Source organism: Grus americana, chromosome 2, assembly GCF_028858705.1.
Source record: "Grus americana isolate bGruAme1 chromosome 2, bGruAme1.mat, whole genome shotgun sequence".
Classification (NCBI taxonomy): domain Eukaryota; kingdom Metazoa; phylum Chordata; class Aves; order Gruiformes; family Gruidae; genus Grus; species Grus americana.
In genome coordinates, this window is record NC_072853.1 from 80,790,171 (window position 1) to 80,814,080 (window position 23,910).

Consider the following 23,910-nt stretch of genomic DNA (forward strand, 5'->3'; position numbering starts at 1 on the left):
ATGAAGTTAGAGAATACAGCAACTCAGGATACTTTCTATGGCAAAATTAATAATCTTATTAATCCCTTTCACATATGCCAAAAAATACCAGAATAATACAAAGAAGCCCTGAGAGCTCAACATCTGGAAGAGTAATGACACCCTGCACCATAAAAGAAAGAACAGGTGCTTGTGGAAGCAAGTGAAGGACAAGAAAGTCAGTGGAAAAAGCCAACATCAATCTGTCAAGGGTAAATCCTGCTTGACCAATCTGGTTGCTTTCTATGAGGAAACAATTTGCTCAGAGAAGAGGATGTCATTTGCCTTGATTTTAGCAAGGCTTTTGACACAGTCTCCCATGACATGATCCTCACTGACAACCTGGTAAGATCTGAACTGGACAGATGGACCACAAGATGCGTGGATATCTGGCTGAATTGTCAAGCTCAGGAGGTGGTGGTTACTGGCTCAAAGTCAAACTGGCAGCTGGTTAGGAGAGGAGTTCCTCAGGGGGCGATAATGGATCTGATAATGCCCTGGGCTACAAAATGGCAGATGAGGATGATACTTTAAATCACCTTTTCACACCCTTCCTCTTTGACTGTTTATGTCTGCTCTCCCTCTTAAACAAGTTTTCAGCTAAAGAACTTTTGTAGAAATGAAAGTATAGCTGTAGCAACGTTGAGAGTATCATAACCTGGTAGCCTTATTTTGGTTTAGTCTGGTTTTCTTGGGGACTCCTAAAGGCAGAACAAGCTCTAAATCTGTCTTTTTAACCCAACCTTGGCTAAATCCACATGAACAGCAGAACAGGCATAGCATACAGTAATGCTAAAATTCTTTCTAAAAAACATTTGGAAATCACAATTATTTGTCATAACTCTCAAAGATTATTGGCTTAACAAACTACTACATCTGATTTCTGCAGGTCAGGAAATCACGTTCATCTATAATTTTAAAACAGTCCAAGGGTGTTTTTCACATAGTAGCAGCAGAGGTAGTGCTGAGAACTGTTCAGTTTTATGCCACATTTCAGGGAATTGCCATAGAACAAGATTGACTTCTAAAAATGGCAATACACTCTAGCAATATTTTAACATTTGTATCTTCTCTTGTTCATCTCTATACATTTCTTTTTCATCATGTAGTTTAACTTGATGCAATCTCTCAGTTCCATCACTGTAAAAAAAATAAAAAATCATCAGCAAAAGCTTAGTTACTTGTGCTTGCCTTCGCAGGTGACTGTGAGGATGTGTGATATGAACTGTTTTGCACTTAATGCTCGCTGCAAGCAGTTAATTTCTGTTCAAGTATCCCAATATCATGTGTCACTATGAGGGTAAACTTTATCTTTTGAAGGTAGGTAAATGTTTGTTCTCTTTGACATTAATTACTGGTCGCTACTTTTACAGAAGGTTTTCCAGCCCTTTAGAAAGTAATTTGATAGCTTTATTTCATTTGTGTGTATGACATGACTAAGCCTGACAGACAACAGATTACTCAATCTATGTTAAACAGCTCCTAAATTCAGGAAAGTGTGATTTGAATGGAGTCTTAGGGCTTCTGTCCATCAACATTTTAACTAACTCCACTACGGGAATATCAATAGTTCACCAGCAGTAATTCAGAATCTCACTTCCATTATTTGCTCTGTGGAGTTCTTGGATGGTTTGCTTCTGCTTGTCTGTGGTTTTGAATACCTAATTTTCATGTCTCTTTAACAGATATTTGTTATTCACTGTAAGAGGTTAGCACAACCTCTGTTGAATTGAAATTTGATTGCCATGATTTTCTGTAAAGACAATTCCTTTCTTGACTGCTTTATGCTCTTTTCCACCTTATTCTTCTTGGAGTATATGAAAACTTTTCTGTTAACTGAACTCCTGGCTGCACTCACAGTAATGAACATCCTCTTAATGATATCATCACACAAATCTTCAGCCTTGTGGGTTGTGGTTTTTTTGGTATTTTTGCTCTCCTTCTCCAAACCTAAACTTGTTTAAGAGTCTAACTTGGCAAACCACATGAGCTCATATTGCCAGAATTTACAGAAGAATATTTAGGAAGGATACCTTACTATTCCTTTGGAATCGTGCCTCTCTGGTCATGAAGGGGAAAAAATCTCAGGGGTTTCTGCTTTGAAGCAACTGGACTGTTCTTTGTAGTGATTAGTTCAATTTTTCTGTAACTCAGTATAATTCCTTCAACATACAATCACACAAACGACTCAGTGCATGCTAAAATATGATAATGTAAATAAACACTTCAGCAATTCTACTGATAAGGATGTTTTGATTCTTATATTAAGTAAACACTGTCTGTGAGGGGGCACATCTACGAAAGATGCTTGTCAAGATGTTGTTTTAAAATATAAAAGATAAAGTCTTAAACTGCTTAATGTGTTGGAAATAATTTATCTGGCCCTTATTTGTTAAGATTGGCTGCATGTCTGGCCTTGCCTAGATGGTGAAAAAGTAGTTCATTTTTCAGATCTGAAAAAAAGAATTCGTATTGTAGTGTATATTTACATCCTGAACACTTGGAAGCCTGTCAGCATACTGAAGCATAATTTGTTGAATGAACATTTTACATATTTCCTTTTAGCTTTACAGCAGTTGTGAACCAATTACCTCAGGTATGGAACATGTCAATCGAACGTGAATCTTCACTTCACTGGGACAGAGGCTATGGCATTATTGTGCCAGGGTCAAGTAGTCGTGGGCAGTATTCTAACATATATGCCGAGATATCGGTTCAATATATCCTATTTAATTTCTTTCAAATAGGAACCTATTGGAAATGATAAAGTTCCAGGTCATTATTTAAGTTGGAATAGTCAGTGCATTTAGTCAGTAAGTTGGAGTAGTCAGTGCATTTTCTGTTGGTGCTCCATTCCCTGGAAATAGGAACACTGGTCATAGCATCACTGGTGGGTGACTCATCCCACTTCCAAACTTAAACTCAGCCAATAACTTGTATAATATGAGCAAGGATCTTTTCTAAAGTGTCAGATGCAACGTGCAGGCCCAGCACTTACTTCCTTCACAATGTTCTCCACACTATCAGTGTAGGCTGACCTGGGCCCATCGCTGCTCCCTCAGAGAAAATTTGGCAGATGAAGTCCAAGATGAGGCAAAGATAGCCATGTAGAGCAATACCACCCCTGAGCATTGGGAAGCCCTATACTGAGTACCCACTCACGCAGCTGTGGGTAGCAGCGGACTGCCACATACCCCAGGACACACTTTGTCTGGACATTGTTACTGCCTGGGCCTAGTTCTTGGATAGCTGGTGTTCATTTCCTTGGTGAAGGAAGGGGACTTCTGTGATCTGGAAAAAAACCCTCATATTCAGTATTTTCTGTGTGGTACAGCGCATTCCCCCTGTCATTTTACTTGTAGCCTCCTCTCTCGGTGCCCTACCAAAGCCACAGAATTCCCCTGCCAGATGCATCCTGACCCTGCGCAGTCCAACTGTTCACAGCACTGTGGGAAGGGGTCGAGGTGGAGGGGAAAGGAAGGATTATTTCCCGTTGCTTAGCTTGTCATATCTTTGGAAAAAAGTGTTTGGTTCTGCCTTGGCTACTTTTAGGCAGCAACACATGCTGCCAGGAGTGCTTCACTCAGCGTTTTCCATTGGCTCTCTTCCTTATACTTTTAATCATTTAACCCCTTGTTTGCGGGGGTTTGGGTTTGGGGTTTTTTTTTGTTATGTTGGTATTTTTTTGTTAGTGGTCCCTCATCATAATTTTTCACGCTCATTTTTCTTTTCAGAAAGTGCTTTTTGGTTCTCTCAGGAGAGGTGGATCAGTCCAGCTCTAGCAAAACCTAACACTAGCCATAAGCAGATGCCCAGTTCCAAGATGGCACTGATATGCTTCTGCTCTGCCTCCAATGTTTAGCCCTTTCTATAACAGAATTTCTTTCTTGTAACTAGCATACAGCATTAATAATGTCCAGCTAAACCTGTGTAAAGTGGCAGAACCAAGAAGCCAATATCGCCAGGGACAGCACTCTAACATATATGACAGGTTTTATTACTCAAAAATTACTATTTAATTCCTTTCTAGTTAATTCCTTTCAAATAGGAACCTATTGGGGGAAAAAAAGGTTTTATTTCTGAGTCACAGTTGCATTTGACATCCAGTGCCACTTCTGTTTTCCTTTCTTTTAAGGAAATTTGAATCACACAAGTGTCAGTAGAAATTAAGCTATGAGTCTCTAAACCAAATGCAATTATGGTCAACATACAGAGCACGAGTTCCTGATAGCAATCTGCATCCGAGCTAACCTCCGAAAGTTAAACATTTTTCTGTATTGCATACACATAACGGTTTAAAACCCCTTACGAATGTCTGACTATAACCACCACTTTTTAAATAAGTTTAGAGTTCCTTTACATGATAATGCCTTATTTTGCAAACAGAATTTTGAAGATAATCAAGAATAGTTATTAAGTATCTTTCCTAGGGGAAATATATATATATATATATATATATACACACACTTGCACATAGGCCTTTAACAATCTACTGCCTTATGACGGCACAGTGGTTTTCTAACTGTACATGAAACTGTCTAGGTGTAACAGATCAACATCAGTGTGTAACATGTAGTATCCAGTTACTGCATCAAAAATATTTAACTTTTAAGAACTTTTAATGTAAACCCATTAAAACCTAAAATATCCATCTTTGTAATTTTTCAGAACTTTCAGCAGTCAATATTAAACAGGACCTCCTTCCATCTCTGTAAATGAGAGCGTAACTAAAGTCATTGCTCATCAGCTGGTCCATGGAAATTAACATTCTGCAAAACAAAACACTTCAAGCTAATGCCCTTTACTTCTACAGTTAGAATTGAAGCACTGTTCAAGCTATCGCTAGTCAGCTGGCAAGTATTAAATCACCAAGCTATGATAATATGGTTGCAGGCTTCTCTGAAAACTATGGGAATTTTGATGGCAATTGCAGCAGGCAGAGCATGTGTCCTTAGATATCCCTGCTACAGAGGAAGGAAAATAAAGAAAATCTGTCCACTGCAGCTATTTAAGAAATTTTTACTCAGTATATAACCCACAACCACCTTTGAAAATGTCAGTTAAAACAGACAAATATAGGAGTATAGTAAAACCTACCCAGAACAATCTGTTTTCCACTTGCTTTTTAACCATAAAATTTACTCATTTTCCTTCATCTACCTTAGTTTAAGTCTCTGCCTCCTTCCACACGTGTTCAGATTTCTTCTACAGCTTTGCTATACAGGGAGCTATTTAGGCTTATGGCTCCAATCCTGTCCAATCCTTATATGTTTCTGGACAGGTTTCCAGTGCCATAAATTTGAAATATCATACTCAGGTTAAAAGTTAACACTAAAATTAGAATTTCAAAATACATTTTCTATTTATTATTATTGTCAGCTAATTAGATCTGAAATTAAAAAACATCTGAGTATTGGATCAAACATATACACCCAATATGACTACCTACATGACTGAATATTCTAACATCATTGTGAGAAAAGAAACATTATTGAGAAAAAAATACCAATTTTCCAAGTAATTTATGTAAAATAAAGTCTCCGACAGTGACAGGCTGAAAGCTGGTAAGTGGTGCTGATCCTGAATACCTGAACCCAGGTAAAAGTAACTAATAGTAAGAATCCAAACTTGTTTTTCAGCATATGTATTTATATACTCAAGAACTCTGGGTAATCCAATTTCAGAAAGAAAAATAATCTTTTCAAGGCTTATGATTTGGCATGCCACCATCACACAATGAAGTGGAAGGGACTGGAATATTACAGTATTTTGTCCAAACACTATTCATACATAAACGACTTTCGCTGTCTTCACGTCCCAGCCCCCTTTACTTGGGAGGGTTGAAAGGAAACTTTCCCTAGGAAACTTGCTGTTTAATAAGCTCTTTCATATCTTTAAGCAAATATTTTCAGAGGTGCCAACTCTCTTAAAAATGGAAGAAAATATACCCAAAAAGTATTTCTCCATCATGCAGAGAAGATCCAGTCACTTCTGGATTAGATTTACTGCTCTTCTGAAAAACACACATCACCGTCGACAACACAAAACATGATGAGAAAGCAGCATGACAGCTAGAAATTATTTGGACAGCAATGCCAAAGCTACTTACTGAAGACTTTCCTGTGGAATTTTTTTATATTAGCTGCATGCAAATTTATACAGCCACTGAAAGAAAATTGGCCCTACTAAAAGGCAAGGTAAGAAATACAAGGCAGGTAAGTCCCTATGAAATCATGTGCAACAATATGGAATAGATCCCACCTCCATCCTTTACTAGTTAATCTAGATGAAGAACATTCCCTTACTCCTCAAAAGGTGGATCTGGAAATTCAAAAAGGAGCATGGGTATAATTTCAAGCTATAAGAGAATCCGTTGAGACAGGTCAGTTCACATTGTGCTATTTAAACCAGTTATAAACTATTGTTAAGGAAAGCAAGACTAGGTAGATTGATGGAGCATATTACACAGTTTCTAGAAATAAACAGGTTAGACTTAACGCTTGATAGTTCCCAAGAAAGCCATCCTTACACTCAGCAGAGAACTCCAAGAAATGACTGCTCGTCAAGGCATAGAGAAATGGAGATATTCCTCATGCACTGAAGGGCAAATTTGGAAGCCTTAGTGGTATCACTGCCATAGCTCGGGGCTGACAGACAATTGTTCCCAACAGCCCCTCAAAACAACATGCATCAATCTGGCTTCACCAATTGCGAATAAAGGAGAAGGGCTGGTTTTATATGCCTATATGAAAGCTTGGAGGCATAATAATATCCAAATACTGCTCACTTTGGTTTTGTTTTGGTTTTTTTTTTTTCCATAGCCATTAGCAGATAGAGGATTTGATGAAAGCAGTTAAGCCTGCTTTATGAATGACAAGATTCCTGAATGGGAGATAATATTAAAGATACAGGAGCTTCAAAGACTTTTGCCTTTTTTGAGAGGCAAAACTAGGAAATGATTCAATCTAACACCACTATGAGCAGAAGTCCTCATTCAACATTAGCATCCCTTCCCAGGCCTGCAAAAAGTGTAATTCTGTGAGCTCTGAGATTATCAAGACCTCTTTTTCTACAGAGCCAAAACCTGGTTTTCTACAGACGCATACTCCAGTTTGACCATGCTCTAGCTTTCCCAGTAATAACTTATTTCTCCCACCTGCCTGGCTGCAACTGTAAGTGAAACTTCAATTTCAACATAAGTTCTATATTTGGAGAGTGCTAGCCTTCTAGGAGATTTGGCAGAAATGGCCCGAGAGCTTTGACAGTTAGAGACACACATGAAGAAACTTGTTTCTCTAGGGAAGCAGCTGAGGGTTCAGGAGAGATGTAAAGCTATTCAATGTTGTATGGAAGATAATTTAACAATTCATTACAGAAAAGTGCTCTTGATAATAACCTACTCCACATATCTTAATATTTGTGGTTGGTATCTGATATGATCAGAAAATGTGACACCTGAGGACAAGTGACTGACTCTGACCTTTTCTAGATTATTTTTCTTCTGTTGAATCTGTCAGATTCTTGGAAGTGCCAGGATTGTTCAGAGGATAATATATTAATTTAATTCAAGAAACTCATACATCTGTGGCTACATTTGTTACCACTAAATAAGCCAAAAAGCTGTATGAGCAGATACAGCTTGTTGCTGCTTTGAGAAGTGTTAACACCCACCAGTTTGTGAGGAGTGGTACCATCTTCCTGGCAAATGACCAGGAAGGACAGATGAAAACTTCACTGAGAATGTGCTCCTGCTGTGATTTAGTATGTTCTAAATTTAAGGGAAAAGAAAATCATGAACACTGGGAATTAAGGCATTATACAGTGGTTGTACATCTGAAGGATCGCTTAATTTTAACTCACAGTTAAGGGTCTTGCTGAGAGGGGGAAAGAAAAAAGTATGAGTATACTAAAAATGCTAAGTCTCTTCTTGATATAAGCTAAACTGACATGAACATTGTCTCTGTAAATATAGAGGGCTGGAAACATCAGGTAATAATGGAAAGGCTAGAATCAAACCTGTAATAAGATGAATTTAATATCATTTCCCCATTTCTTACACTCTGTCACAAGAAAGGATTAATATTTGCTCCCCTCATTAGAATATTTGTCAAGAAAATTAGATATTACAATTTTAAAACACCGTTTATTGAAAAAGTCCTGAGCTAGTCTACTTTGACCTCTTCATGTTGAGTATTTAATTGGCCAGTAATTCCATTCCTTCTTCTGTTTATAGTGCTATAACCTATCAAGAATGTCTGGCATTTATCAAAATATAGCATTGCTAGGTCAAAGAAAATATATTATGAATTATAATTCTATGTTAATTTTGAAAATATGATATAGTTTTAATAAGTAAGCATGTATACAGTAAAATATGGTCTGTTATACTTACAAAAGCAATTTCTTGGAATGAAATTGCAGAAATCTTTAGAAAATTAGAATAAATAAACGTCTGTAAACTGTATCAATGTCCAGAACTATTCAGACCAATAATGAGCTTTTAAAACCAAAATTTATGTCAATATGTGTACATGTGTCTTATATGGTGAGGTTGAGATATTTGCCAGATGGGAAAGGAAAGCAACATTTGAAGTCCTGCATATTGTCTTTTCATCTTAGAATGGGTAAGTGAAAAATAATGAAATAAATTTACCTGACAATATTGTAGAACATAAAATTGTGGGGTGGAATATGCACCAGTCCAAGCAAACATATGGATTTTTCTGATCAAATATGTGCTCAAATTGCTTACTCTAGATTTATTCATTACTTAGAAAGTATCAGAATTAAGATTAGGTTAACTTGGCTTGCTTTCCCACCCCCCCATCTGTTACAATATTCTGCTTCCCGCTATACTTATGCAGTTAGTTTTAGAGATGTCAGTGCTCATTTCATTTCAATATTTAATTTTCCATTGCTTATTGTAGGATATATAGCTTTGTATAATTTTTATGAAGTCCAGTTCAAGAAGTTGCTTTATTTATTGATATTTCTCTACCATGAATCATTAAGTACTCCCCCCCCAAAAAAAAAAAAAAAATCATTAAATAATATTATTAAGACAGAAAAGGCAGAAGTAGTCCATTTTGGATGCCCAAACTGACACCAGTATGATTTTTAATACCAGAATCATAACTGACTATTATCAAAGACATTTTCTTGATTAAGTTTCTGTCGACTTCATTTGCAGCTGCATTGCTCATATTGCTGCAAAAGAGATATCATGAACTGAAGAACACAGCAAAATCCTTCAAAAATCTTTACATGAGGTGCTCTACAAAAGGAAGAGAAGAATCCAGATCTCCAGAGCAGCCTTTTTCTTTGACAATAAAAAGCCAAAACCAACCAAGCAAACAAAAAAACCCCAACCTCACCACCCCAAAACAAACAAACAAACCCCAAACCAACACATCAAATCAAACCAAACCAAACAAAAATAACCTCCACAGGACATCTCTTCCAGCAGTCTTTAAATATGAACCCTAAACACATTCTGGCTTGTCAGGGGATCTTCCCCGAGTTGTTTAAATTTCTTCAGTAGAAACTTGATCTGAGTCAAGAGTAACTACAGTGCAAATTTCACTGATCAAGTCTCTGCACAGAAGAAACAACACATAAAATAATGCAACTTGAAATTATATATTCATTGCACCTGAAGTAAAAGAGAAAATAAGATACATGCATTTTGACTTTTTTCCTCTCTTCCTGAAACACGTAAAGAGCCTTATGGTTCTGAAAGCTTATAAGCAAATCAGACTTGTGCAGAGCCTGCAAAAGGCTGTAGCAATTTCAAGATCCATACTGTTCATGAAGTCTGCCTGGAATTGGCAATGCCCTCACTGTACTCCAGACCTAGCTTGTTACATGCTTCCTTTTCCTCTGCCATCACTATGCTGCGACAAGCAAGTGGGGTTTACTTTTTCATTGATTGTATGCCAGGTTTATTAATAATATAAGGATATAAGACCAGTTCAAGTAGTTGAAGGAAGGAAGAAGTCCTTTTACCCTGAAAGACACCCCCAGGCACTCGCCCAAAGCAATTTATTCCCACAGTACCACTCTGCATTTACTTTTATCTTCATGAAAATACATCAAGTTTGGATTAAGATTTCAATATTACTTGTAAACATGCAATTCTAAGTGATGTTTATTTGTGAGGCTTCTTGTCATGTTTCTGATTTGGTTAAAGAAAGAATAGCAGTAAAGCAGAGTATTCACCTAAATTAACCTCCAGTGCCTTACAAACAAGAAAATCTCTCTCCTGATAATACCTTGATTATTTTATATTTTACCTACAGCTGTATGTTGCTAACCAGTAGCAAGCCACACTTGCTAATGGATACTGCTCTAGATATTTTACAGAGAATTCATCTCTTTATAATAGTTGCTATAAATGAAATATCATTTAAATAGGATATAATCTTTGACAGGCATCTAAACTTCAGTTCAGCAGTGAAGAGAAACATGATTGTGAGAGGGTGCTAATACACAGGAGGCTATGAAGATATTTCCTGCATAGGTTGAACCTGACACCTCTCCTAGGTTATGCTGCTAAAGCTGGCCTCTGTTTACAGCTTCAGGAGCAGGCATTCTGTGTTTGTAGCTAACAGAAAATTGAACCTTTTTACCAAACATTCACACCTGCTTTTAATTCCAGCTGCTATGTTGTGTTGGGTTTGTGTGGCAAGGTTTTGGTAGCAGGGGGGGCTACAGGGGTGGCTTCTGTGAGAAGCTGCTAGAAGCTCCCCCTGTGTCTGATAGAGCCAATGCCAGCCAGCTCTAAGACGGGCCCGCCGCTGGCCAAGGCCAAGCCAATCAGCACCTCTGTGATAACATATTTAAGAAGGGAAAAAAACCAAGCTAGAGAGAGCTTTTGCAGGTTTGCTGGCAGGACTTGTGACCTCATGGGGGATCCCACGCTGGAGCAGTTTGCTCCTGAAGGTCTGCACCCCGTGAGAGGGACTCCATGCTGGAGCAGGGGAACGATGAGAGGAGTCCTCCCCCTGAGGATGAAGAAGCGGCAGAAACACCGTGAGATGAACTGACCGTAACCCCCACTCCCCATCCCCCTGTGCCACTGAGGGGGGAGGAGGTTGAAGCCGGGAGTAAAGTTGAGCCTGGGAAGATGGGAGGGGTGGGGGGAAGTGTTTTAAGAGTTGATTTTATTTCTCATTCCTCTACTCTGTTTTGCTCGTGACGATAATTAGTGAGTGATCTCTCCCTGTCCGTATCTCGACCCACAAGCATTTCGTTATGCCTTTTCTCCCCTGTTTGGTGGATGAGGGGAGTGAGAGAGCAGCTCTGGTGGGCACCTGGCCCCCAGCCAGGGTCAACCCACCACATGTGTATATATTTTGACCATGGGATTCATAAATTATAAACTTGTGCTATCAGGATCTGTGTTTCACTATTAGAAGAAGCTCTCATCTGAAAAGCGAACTGCGTTCATTCAGCATGGGTTGAACACACTCCACAATTTTTTTACTGAATGCTCCTGATTAACACAAAAACTACATTTCTGCTCTGATATCTTAAAAGTCTCTGAACCTGATGCAAGTTCCACAGGATGCCTGTTTTGGAGTGATTCTAGTACATGGAATCGTTTGGTTTTGTTTTGTTTGGGGTTTTGGGTTTTTTTGAGAGGGGGAGGAACAACCAACCAACCAAAAATCTCAGCAAAATGAGGAGTTTGCAAAAGTATACCTTCACTGTTTTTCACTCCTATAGAAAAATCAAGAATAATCATGTATTTTCAGAAACAGGTATTTTTCCAGCTGACTTCTCCTTAAGAAGTTTCTTATTTTAGGTATTTTCTCATGCAGTTAGGAAGAACATAGTTTGTTAATAACTTAAATGTTGAGGTGATATCTTTTATATATATATCTTTTTTATATATATATATCTGTCCATCAGTTTTAACTTTAAAGCTGTGCCTCAGGCTTTGTTCCTTGCCTTCAGTACTGTTAATACAAAAAAGAAGACAAAGTAAGCAGTTTATCACTTGCAAAAAGGGATGCAAATAGAGGACCTCAGTTTTCCAAGTATTTATAAATTGGGGTTGATAGATTGAAAAGGTCCTACAGCTGACTGAATATAGAATGACTAATTGTTATTTTTTTCCAACAAAAATATACTTGGTATCCAAAGTTTACCAAGTAATAGCTAAGCAAACTTTGTTTCTAGTCTACTGAGAACACAGAGAACTACATTTGTGTCCTTACTAAGGAACAGGTTGTCCTGCAGAAATCAATGATGATAGAGTTCTTCATGAACAGTAAAACTGATCATCTAGCTGTTGGAGCTTCTCTTGCATTATCATTTCCAGGTGTGCAGTACCAATATTTCATTCTAAGTATTACTAACAGTAAGAATACTTGAAAAAAATAAATAGACATGACGGAATTGTTAATTCATTTGAAAAGTTCACTTTTTGGGTGTGAAATGCTCTGTTGTCAGAAATTTTCCAATCAAGGCTATCAAATGCATGGGATAATGAGACAGGGAATACCCAAGCCTTTTGGTATACCGTACAAGAGGATGCTACATTCTGAACTATATATACCAGTAAAATAACATTAGTTATCTTTCACTGTGCCAAGGAGAAATCTGCGTTTGCGACTCTATGCATAACAGTTTTCAATATACTGTGAAAAAAATGATCCCCAAATATCACAAGGGACAGAACTGTTTTTCTAGAATTTTAAGGTCTCATAGGGCATTTAGTCAGGTGGGGTGGTTGGTGTTTAGTGAGAAAATTAAATTGAGTCCAAAGTCTACTTGGACACTATGTTTTAGTTCCTATATCCCTTTGTGGTGGGTTGACCCTGGCTGGGGGCCAGGTGCCCACCAGAGCCGCTCTCTCACTCCCCTCATTCACTAAACAGGGGAGAAAAGGCATAACGAAATGCTTGCAGGTCGAGATAAGGACAGGGAGAGATCACTCACTAATTGTTGTCACGAGCAAAACAGACCGAACTTAGAGAGGGAATTCATCTAATTTATTACTAGGCAAAATAGAGTAGAGGAATGAGAAAATAAAACCAACTCTTAAAACACTTCCCCCCACCCCTCCCATCTTCCCGGGCTCAACTTCACTTCCGGCTTCAACCTTCCCCCCCCTCAGCGGCACAGGGGGACGGGGAGTGAGGGTTACGGTCAGTTCATCTCACGTTGTTTCTGCTGCTTCTTCATCCTCAGGGGGAGGACTCCTCTCATCGTTCCCCTGCTCCAGCATGGAGTCCCTCTCACGGGGTGCAGACCTTCAGGAGCAAACTGCTCCAGCGTGGGGTCCCCCACGGGGTCATAAGTCCTGCCAGCAAACCTGCCCTGGCATGGGCTCCCCTCTTCACGGGTGCACCGGTCCGGCCAGGAACTTGCTCCAGCGTGGGCTTCCCACGGGCCGCAGCCTCCTTCAGGTGCCTCCACCTGCTCCGGCATGGGGTCCTCCACGGGCTGCAGGTGGAATCTCTACACCCCCTCATCCTTCCTCCATGGGCTGCAGGGGGACAGCCTGCTTCACCATGGCCTTCACCACGGGCTGCAGGGGGATCTTTGCTCTGGTGTCTGGAGCTCCTCCTCCCCCTCCATCTGCATCTGACCTTGGTGTCTGCAGAGTTTCTTACATCTTCTCACTCCTCTCTCCAGCTGCAAAAGCTCTCTCTCCCTAATTGTTTTTCTTCTTCTTAAATATGTTATCACAGAGGCGCTGATTGGCTTGGCCTTGGCCTGTGGTGGGTCCGTCTTAGAGCCGGCTGGCATTGGCTCTATCAGACACAGGGGGAGCTTCTAGCAGCTTCTCACAGAAGCCACCCCTGTAGCCCCCCCGCTACCAAAACCCTGCCACGCAAACCCAACACACCCTTAGTCCTGCCTAAGAAGGCATGAGCTTTGCCACCTCACAGTACTTGACAATTTGTGGAGTAGTAGGAGTGTGAGGCAGACAGTGAGGAAAGAAGTGGAGGAAAAAAAACCCAACCCAATGACAACAAAAACCACACCCAGTCCTGAGTTTCTTTGTGAAGAGCAGATGCACTAAAATAACTGAGCAATTAGGTATTATAGAATCATCGAATCACAGAATCTTATGATTGGAAAAGACCTCTAAGATCATCAAGTCCAACCATCAACCCAACATCACCATGTCTACTAAACTATGTCCTGAAGTGCCACATCTACACGTTTTTTTAAACAGCTCCAGGGATGGTGACTCCACCACCTCTCTGGGCAGCCTGTTCCAATGCCTGACCACTCTTTCGGTGAAGAAATTTTTCCTAGCATCTAATCTAAACCTCCTAAATCTATCTTCTGTCCTGTACACTATATATTTTGTCGTCTTCTTTTTTTTTTTTTTTTGTTTAATAAAATACTGTTTGTCAAGCTAGTTCATTATCATCTATGAGTAAGAAGAACTGAGAACCAAGTTTAATACAGGGAGCCTTCTTTGGAATTTGCTACTTCCCCACAGAATTTTGCCATTGTGCACAGAAGTTTTGCCACAGAAACCTTTTCCTCAAGTCCCCCAATTCCACAGCAGATTGCAAAGAAACTACTGTGCTCTATACATGATTGTATAAGCCATAGATTTGCTCTGTGTTTAGAATTATCAACCTTTGAGTCTTCGCATAAAAGAAAGTGAGTCTGACTTCAGAACTCAGGTCTAGGAAGGAGACATAGCCCTTTTATTGTTATTAGTTAAAGCCCATTCATTGTATGAGAGATCTTTATTTCAGTCCCAGTTTTGACTGATTTGAACCTTTACCTCCAGTCTGAGTTCCCAGGCCACAAAGATAGGGAATAAACTTACGTAGAGCTTTAATTTGCCCCAGGTGAAACTGTATCACTTCTTTGCTTAACACAAACACACACACACACAAAGAAAACAACCACTGTGTCAGGAAAAGCATTATTATAGAAAGTGACAAACCAAAGAATCTAATATATTACACAAAAGAACCAAAGAAATTTGAACTGAAGAAAGTGAGTTCCATCCTCAAATTGGATATGGAACTCCATTGTGATATGTAGGTTCAGTTTTCTTGTCTCAGTTAAGTCTGTGAATATCTGAACCCAGATCTTGCATCGCAAGTTAGCCTTCTGTTCACCAGGGTAGATGTGAGAAAGCAATTTCTAAAAGTTGTTGTTGGATTTGTTGGGTTCAGGATTACTGACTAATATTGGCTTCATAGATAATATAATGTGGCAACTATCTGTTATTACTCAAATAGGATTAGGGCATTATATAGTTTATGTTTATATAGGACATTTCAATCTAAGGACATAAATTATGTAATTATATATTTATATGTATACACAAAACGCTTACGATGAATAGCTATCAGCAATGGGTTAGCTGACGTGGCAAAAGCAAGACTTCTGCTACTGGTTCAGTTCAACTCTTGTGCCCTGCAGAGTTCCAGTTCAATAGGACCAAGGTGACCATTATTTCATAACATGGAAATAGATTAAGCAATAATTAGTAGATTAAGAACTTTGAGAATTGATGGAGCACCATTCAAGAACTGGCTGGTTTCTAAATTTTTGAGTTTCATTTCAGATTCTCTGGAGAAAATAACATCAGAACTTTTTTAAGTAGGGCTTTTTTTCTTTTTCTTAATTCTGGTTTGTTTTTGGGGGTTTTTTTTCCTCATTTTTACAATAGCCTGCAGAATTATTTGCATAAGGATTTGTGTTTGGTAGTTTTTTCAATGATCTGATGTCATCAGATATTAAGAACACAGGAAATTTATGATACAATCCTACAAATATTGTGTCTATTTACCAGAATAACCTTGCAGTTTGTTACATGACTTTGAGAAACTGAATGCTTTCACTCAAGTGTCAAGATATTTGCTAAAAGTTATCAATACACAGTATCTTCCATGGGCATATCTAGACTAGCTTGAAAGATTAACCAGAGTCATTGACATATAATGGTATCTATCAGGTAATTTAACATACAAAGAGGCTGCCTGACAGAATAACTAAGCCTCACCAGACTTTTCCTGGAAAATAAGTTAAAACCCACAGCATCCAAGATGTGTCTCCCTTTCTCCCCCCTTCCTCTCTTTTCTTTTTTCTTTTTTTTTTTTTTAAATAAACCCAGTTGTTCAAGCTGTTGCCTTGCATGAAAGATCATACATTAAAATGAGGATGCAGTACATACACAACTGAATTTTCCAAAAAGCTATAGAGCAAGACTTTAATCATGCTGTTATAATGTTGACTAGAAACAAAGGAGGTGACTTTTCTTACAGTTACTGAGATTTTTTCTTAAGTGTCTCAATGGCTCAGTTGTCTCAGAGAAAGCTTGACAGTGCCCATTGTAAACTCTTTCAGATGAGGACTGTCTTGTTATGCCTGCCACAACAGAGCCTTGATCAACACTTCAGCTTTTGTATGACTGTGTTTATTGTCTGTACTATCTGATGTGCTAAGCTTTGTTAGTTCTCCTAGAAGCTTTAAAATATGCAAAGTTCCATTCCTCAATGAAGGAAGGATACTCTCAACGCATTATTTCATAGCTCTATATTATCTGGTGTCATAACCATCCAAGACAGTCAGAAGCCAGACAGAAAACCAAACCAGTTCCTCATTTATATCATTGAAAAGATTGCAACAAGCAACTGGGGACAGCAACAACTTCAATGAGATCTGCTGTCAGCTATCATTCATACAATTGTGCTTTGATGTCATTTTATCCTTGTGCTTCCTCCCACAAGAGATCCTTTGAAGTCTTGCTCAAGTCTACGTTTAGTCATGTATGCAATATATCCCATTTTTATTCAAGCAAAGCCTTAAGCAGCTGGCTATAATCAAAGCTAGTAGTCAAAGAAATGTGTTCGAGCTACAATACTGTCCAAGATGATGTCTCATGTCATAAGGCATGACAACTACTTTTAAAGGAATGCTCTCAAAGCATTACCTGAAGTAAAATTTTTACTGTGGAACTGCCAATTGAATAAACAAGATATATTTAACAAGTTGGGCTTTTTTTTTTTTTTTAAATACTTCAAAGAAAGCTCATAAAGGTATTATTTAGATTTGTAATTTGTGTAGAGGTCTTTGCTTTTCTTATAAATGCAGAGACTTAAATTTTTCATCTCAAAGCTACAAATACAGACCTGTTCACAACAGTCCCCAGGAAAAAAACAGACCCTGAAGTAGGTCACCATGTGCAATTTGAAATGTGCCAGAGAGAGATGTCTAAAGGCAAAATACAGGCATTTCTACCTGCTTTTGTTTTCCCATATTTGAAGAAGTTTTCTGAAATGTAGACAAGCTCAGAAAATGACAGAATCTACATAGCTTTTTTCTTCCTCAGAGAAAGCAGGTTAAGAGTACAACTGAAAGTTAATACCAAGACTCTATTGCTGGGCAATATCTTGAAATATAGCAAAGCACTGAAATTAGACTGGATTACGAAGAACCTTCTGTTGCCCTGGAATGTATCTGTGATGCTCTGAGTCATGTATGACAAGCAGACAAAACTGTGAGGCTTTAGGTTGGACTAGTTGCCAGAGGAGTAATAAATGATACCGTATAAAAGTGACCAGAGCTCCTTTGAACTACTGTGTTCAAAGTAAAGATTCTGACACAATAATAGAGTAGCACACAATCATGCAGTGGGTTGTGCATGAGACAAGAGAAGGATAAATAGTTTTAAGCTCAAGATAGTTCAAGCTAGCTACAACACTTTTGAGTTCAATATGAAATTGATATATTGAAAATAAAATGTGCTTTATCATGGCTATATATCTTTTCCTTTTTCAGATTATATATTTAGCTCAATAACCTCTTAAAAAATGAAAGCCCCTTACCATTAACTTCACTAAACTGAAGACAAATGCTAAACATTAAACTGAAACAAGGAGAACTAGCAACTGAGAGAAGAGGTTTATACAGATAACGTGTAGTTCTCTTTATTAGCTACTTAAACCACAGAAATATCATAAAGATAATACAACTATTACACTTGATTGTGTGCCAAAACCTTCAGGTATAACTGTAATGTAGCAGCAAACCATTGTTACCATCTCAATACCTTGTGGAAATGATCTCCAGTATTTCAAGACCAGTAAAGAATCAATAAAAAAGACCAAATAGGAATAAATCCTTTTAAAGAAAAAGCATATTTCTCCTAACATGGCAGAAGGGTGGGATATTGCCCAAGAATAGTCTTGTTTAGACCTTATTTAAAGTAGGAACTGTAATCTATATTTCCACCTGCCAGCACAAAGTTCAGAATTCAGGTGCATTCAACATCCACTGGACTACTTGTATTACATAGCTAAAGTATTTAAACAGCTTTCATTACCATACATTATGAAAAACACGAATAAGCATATCATTGTAAGGGAGCCAGGAATATGGAAACAGATGTCTAAAGTAACAGTCCCATCCCATTAGCAGACCTTGGGCTTTTTGTGTTCCAGGATTTTTTTACCTCTTCTGGTCATTGATTAAAAACCACTGTAAACATGCCCCTGCAAATTCCAGGGAACAAAAGACAAAAATTACTTTCTGTATCACTTTTGGATCTGTGCTAAGGAAAACTATAACACTGCATGTTCTGCCTCATAAGCACAGTGTAGCCCCTTATTGGTTTCTGTTTAAACAGTCAACATCCTAAAATATTAGTTTCACAGAGTAATAGAACTAGAAATGTTAAAAATAACCAGAAGAGAGAAAGTGTTACAGAAACAAGTAAACAGTATTTTAAAATATTAATTTTTCAAAACATAGTGCCTAAACAAAGTGACATGAGTATAGTAATTAAGGGGTTTCTAAAGACTGAAATATTTTCATAATACAAAACTAAGTGCATAATGCCTTGTATATAATAAAATATAAGAAATAAAAGTAATTATTAAAAAGCATGCTACAGGTAAAAGTAGAGGTCAAGCAGAAGCAGCTGCCAACCATGTTTCTCTAGCAGAAACACTCAGCAATGTATTAAAAGAAATTAAAGATCTTGATATGACCCTGATATCCTATTAAAATAGAATGCTATTAAACAACATTATTAGGTGGAGGCACTTCATTCCAATATTCAGACAAAATAACCCATACTGGCAGCTTAAAATGTCAAGTTCCATAGACACTAAAATACTTCAGTAACATTTTAAATGGCTAAAAGAACTGTGTAATGATATGCAGGCTCACAATATATGCAGCGATATGAATCTGTGACTAATCAACTCTTAATGTAATCCTTAAGAACTAACACAAAAAAGTACAAATGCATCCTTATGAAGGTGTGATAAACCTTTTAAAGCAAATACAAGTTTATTGCAGAAAGTGAGGGATGTCACCCTCCCAAATAATTTTGCCAACCACACTGCCTCTGCCTCCACCATTCTAAAAGCAGTCACCTTGTTGTATCTGCTGAAGTGAATCAGCTTTCAAGCAGAAAAGATATAGAAAGTGGTTTGAATTTTAATTTCACTGGAAGATTAACTGCTGCTGGTTCAGTTTCAAGTTCAGATTTGTATGAGACAGATTGCTATTTGAATGTGTAAGCTCAAGTTTTCATCACGTAAATACTTCAACAAAAATCTGAACTCACAGAAACAGTTTCCATTAGCTGAACTACTCAAATAGAGATATATCCTTTTCCATGTCAACAAGATAAAGTCTCGCATCATTACTCCTGCTATATTTATCTTTAGATCTCCTCATGTGGCTCCTGTAACCATGACAGGATATGTTTGAAAGTCTGTCGCCTGCTCTATTGAAATGACTAACCTTCTTTTGTCAGACGAGCACTTCACAGACTGCTGTGTTTTCCTTCTGTTGTGCCACAAATATATGCTTGATTTGCTCTAATGTGAAATATTAGATTTTTATTTTTTTGTGTGCACATACTGTACAGTAGGAAACAGTGGAAAAATACTGCTGAAAGCTGGACACTTTGCACAAAATAGTCTGCCAGCGATTCGAGTTTTTCTAACAAACAGTTAAATGGACTTACATTCCACAGGATGATTATGAGTTCGTTTTGGTTTCTTTTTTCTTTTATATGCTTAGCACATCCATACTAATAGGAAGAAGGGGAAAAACCTGCAAACCTCCTGTTTTGACAGTAGAGTCTGGAAGAATGATATATTTTTTCTATTGGACAGCAGAAAAAATGCCTTAAGTTGCCATAAGATTTTTCAGGATAATGGCAGATATAAACCCAGAACTACCTCTTGTTTGTACAAAACTTCTTTTCCTTCCTTTAAACTCTGAATAAAAAAATAAGTTCTTTTTTCTCCTTTCAAAATACTTCTAAATGGCAGATTATGGACAGAGCAGCTTTCTGCTACCTTGTCATATTAGCACGACTTACTCTTCTTTCCATCTTAAGCTTAACCCTCTCAAAACTTAACTTCTAAATGAGACAGACATGCCACAGATTATTTTCTATTCACCTGGTGAGCGACATTACAATCAAGGAAATGAATTTTCAGATGTATTCTTAGCATTGCCGTGGTCCTGACTATACAAGCGTATTCATGCCTTTTTGGTTTTAAGACTTAAAATCCACATATAAGAAATCTGCTGAAATCTGTTAATGAGGCACACAAGATTTCAGGCAAGAAAGCTAACATTTTAATGAAATGTGTGTGTATATATATATACGTATGTATGTACGTATGATTGTCAGACAGCATAATAAAGTGAACTACAGTTGATTTAACATTTCTGTGCTAACTTATTTACTTTGGCCTAATTTATGAGATCTAGTTACCATAGAAAGTATTCAAAGGAACTGGTTTCATTAAAGCACTGGCTGTTCATTCAGGTACAGAATCAAGGAAGACAACCATTTGTCCTTGAAGCAGATTCCTATTTGCATTTCATATATTTCTCCATTAGAAAGTATAGTCATTGCAATCCCATAATGGGAACAAGTGTCATAAAAGACAGTCACAAAGTTGAAGCAAACAATTGGTAGGGTAAGGATAGCAATGCAGGGACACTCAGAAACACACACACACACAAAAATCAGTAACAAGCTACAATTGTTAGGACGAATAGCTAAAATTGCTAATTCAATTCTCGAGGCAAGTACAAAAAGGGTTTCAAAATAGTTGGGTTTTTGCATATATATCACTAAAAATGTTGTATAGAGCTATTAGACTGTGAAATAGATTACTTAGGTAGCAATTACCATTTGAACATTGGGAAAACAGTACATCTGTTAAAAATGGCTCCATTTCCTTAATAAGGTACCTAAATTAATGTACTTTAATAAGGAGTATCCAAATGCTTCCAGGGAAACCGGTGACTCCTAGAAATGATCATGCAAGGTTAATGAGAATGTACTTTCACACCTGTTCCTCAGGTTATTAAGACTGAACTGATCCAAGTTTACGTAACTACTGAACTTCCAGAAAGTCCGGTATAAGTCATGACATAAGTTCATATCAAACATTTGTACAGGGAGGAGAGCAAACATCTGGAAAATGACTCTGTATGTTATCTTTTCATCCAATTTCCTGAAACTAAAAGCCTGGCAAGTGCACTTATTTTTCTATGGAAAAGAAAAAGGGTACTTCCTACTACTTTTTGCTAGGCATTTATGTAGCCAGGGTGGGGAAAAGAACAAAATGATTGGCAAAAAGCAGAAAAGTTGTACCCAGAAATCTTACAGTTAGGGAGCAACAAGGGCAGGAATAACAGCTATATGTTCAAATTTTGGAATGGTAATGTCACTTGAGACTCAAGAACAGAGAAAGCCAGGACATCAGAGTACTAGAGAAACTTGGCCTTTATTATTTAGTTTATTTGAAATTCTCCTCCATTTATCATTTGAAGACTTCATTCATCCACTGTTTGGCGTTAGAGCTCTCCTACAGCACAGACGTATGAAGTCAACAACAAAAGTTTCATCTGGTATATAAAAGTTTGGGTCACTATGCAGTATTTGATTATCATACTCCAATTCACCCTGGAGACTACTCTGAACACCCCTGAAATGCAAGTTTGCTTTAACTGCAGCGAAATTTAAGTTCTAGGGACTTTGCTGTTGGTTTAGAAAGAGTATGCTAAACCAATATTGGGAGAAGTAGAAGGAGGTCCAATTTGTATTACTTTTCATATTCAGTGAGTTTCCAAAGCATTTGTCTGTTTCAGGCTCCATTCATTTTCCAAGATACAATTGGATTCTCCCATATAAGCTCTATGGCTGTGGCCCCACTTTACGTTGGACTGATTTAACAGGACACAGCTGGCTGAAAAGTAAGGACATTGTAGTTTGAAGACCTATATATCTTTTTAAATGTGAGAAACCACAACCTGCTTTGGAAGTTGGAGTTTCTAATTCTATATAGTCACAGTGAGGTAGGCACAAACATTGAACCCAAACCATTCCATGATTCTATGATTGTTTACCAACAGTCTTGATGTATTTAACAAACCATTTTATCCCAGTATGGATACATACTTTAAGGCAGATCTACTTGTGAGAGACCCTGCTCTGAAGGGAAGGAAAGCATAGACACTGAGACTGGAATAAGAACCTCTATTGCCTATTTTCTATTTTGAAGACACACCCCTATGTTTTAAGTCCCCATTTCCCTCAAAGTAAAAATGTAGTATTGAACCAAAGCTTATTCAAAACTGTCTGCTAATTTTACAATCGATTTAAAAAAAAAAAAAAAAAGTGTAAGTGCAAATATTTGGTATAGAAACAGAATAAAGTTTAGTTATTGCTATAGGTTTCCACATAATTAAAAAATGTCTGTGGAAGGGACATATTACATCTCTTGAAACCTGTTTTAAAGACAGCCAACACCATTCATAACACAAAAGTTGACCAGCAAGCACACCATAAATTCTTTCCACGGCTAATTAAATTTCATGTTAGGTTACTGAAGAAGAGAGAGTCAAAACCATCACTTGGATGTAAACGAACTTTACCCTTTTGCTTAAAGATGGCCCAGCTTAAAATAGCTTTGTACAGAATCATTTTCATGAGCAGCTATATTGTTAGTATTATTTACAGTGTTATCAACCATTTCCAGTGAAGTTTGCACTCATAATTAAAATTGCACAATAGGAAACTGCACTATGTATTTCAAATTAAACTTTATTTTTTGTGTATTCAGGTATGAAGTCTCAATTCAGATGTGTTGCAGTAATGTTTTGTTTTGGTTTGGGTTTTGGTTTTGGGGTTTTTTTTTGTGTGACATCAGAATTAACTATGTTACAGTTTAGGAAGTTACATATTTAAAAAAAAAGCTCATCTCCAAATACAGTGAGTAACAAGCACTTGTCATTGAATGATACTCAGTTTTCTTAGCACTGAGATTTTTCCGGTTCAGAGAACATCATCTATTTCCTTTCAAGGACATACCATCTATCTTTTGTTTCTTCTCTCAGATGTAAAATTACGAATCATTCTGACTGCCAATTAACTTGCCATACGTACATAGTTTTTCTTTAAAATGCAAAGGACGCTGTCTAGAACAGCAGGCTTTCAGATACTATTGGGACCCAGTTGAATCAAATAGACTAAAGATATCTTGCAATATAAAAATTGCATTGTATTGAAATTTATCATAAGCAAACAAAATTTATGAGCTGAGGATAGTTAAACTCAGTCTAAGAAATATTTTTTGTGGTCTGTGTCTCCCCCCCCCCCCCCCATTTATTTTGTTATTATGGAAAGGAGAATTTACAGAATTTCTCCCCAAAACCCATGCTATAAAGGGGTAAAAGGAGAATACAGTAGTGATAGATATATAGATAGATATACTTCAAGATATATATATTAGGAGACAATATCACAAGAATGGTAAAACACTTCAGAACTTTTCAACCCCTTTTCTTACAGTATGCAACATTCAGTTTTACCCAGAAATTGGTAGAGAATAGTCTATGAATTCAATTTTCTCTCATTTGTTA

At 37.6% G+C, this 23,910-nt stretch overlaps 1 long non-coding RNA gene across 1 annotated transcript in view; it reads right to left on the bottom strand.

The window, feature by feature from the left end:
* LOC129203602 (uncharacterized) overlaps positions 1-23,910 on the bottom strand; it is a 97,200-nt gene that overhangs the window by 72,583 nt on the left and 707 nt on the right. The window lies entirely within an intron of this gene.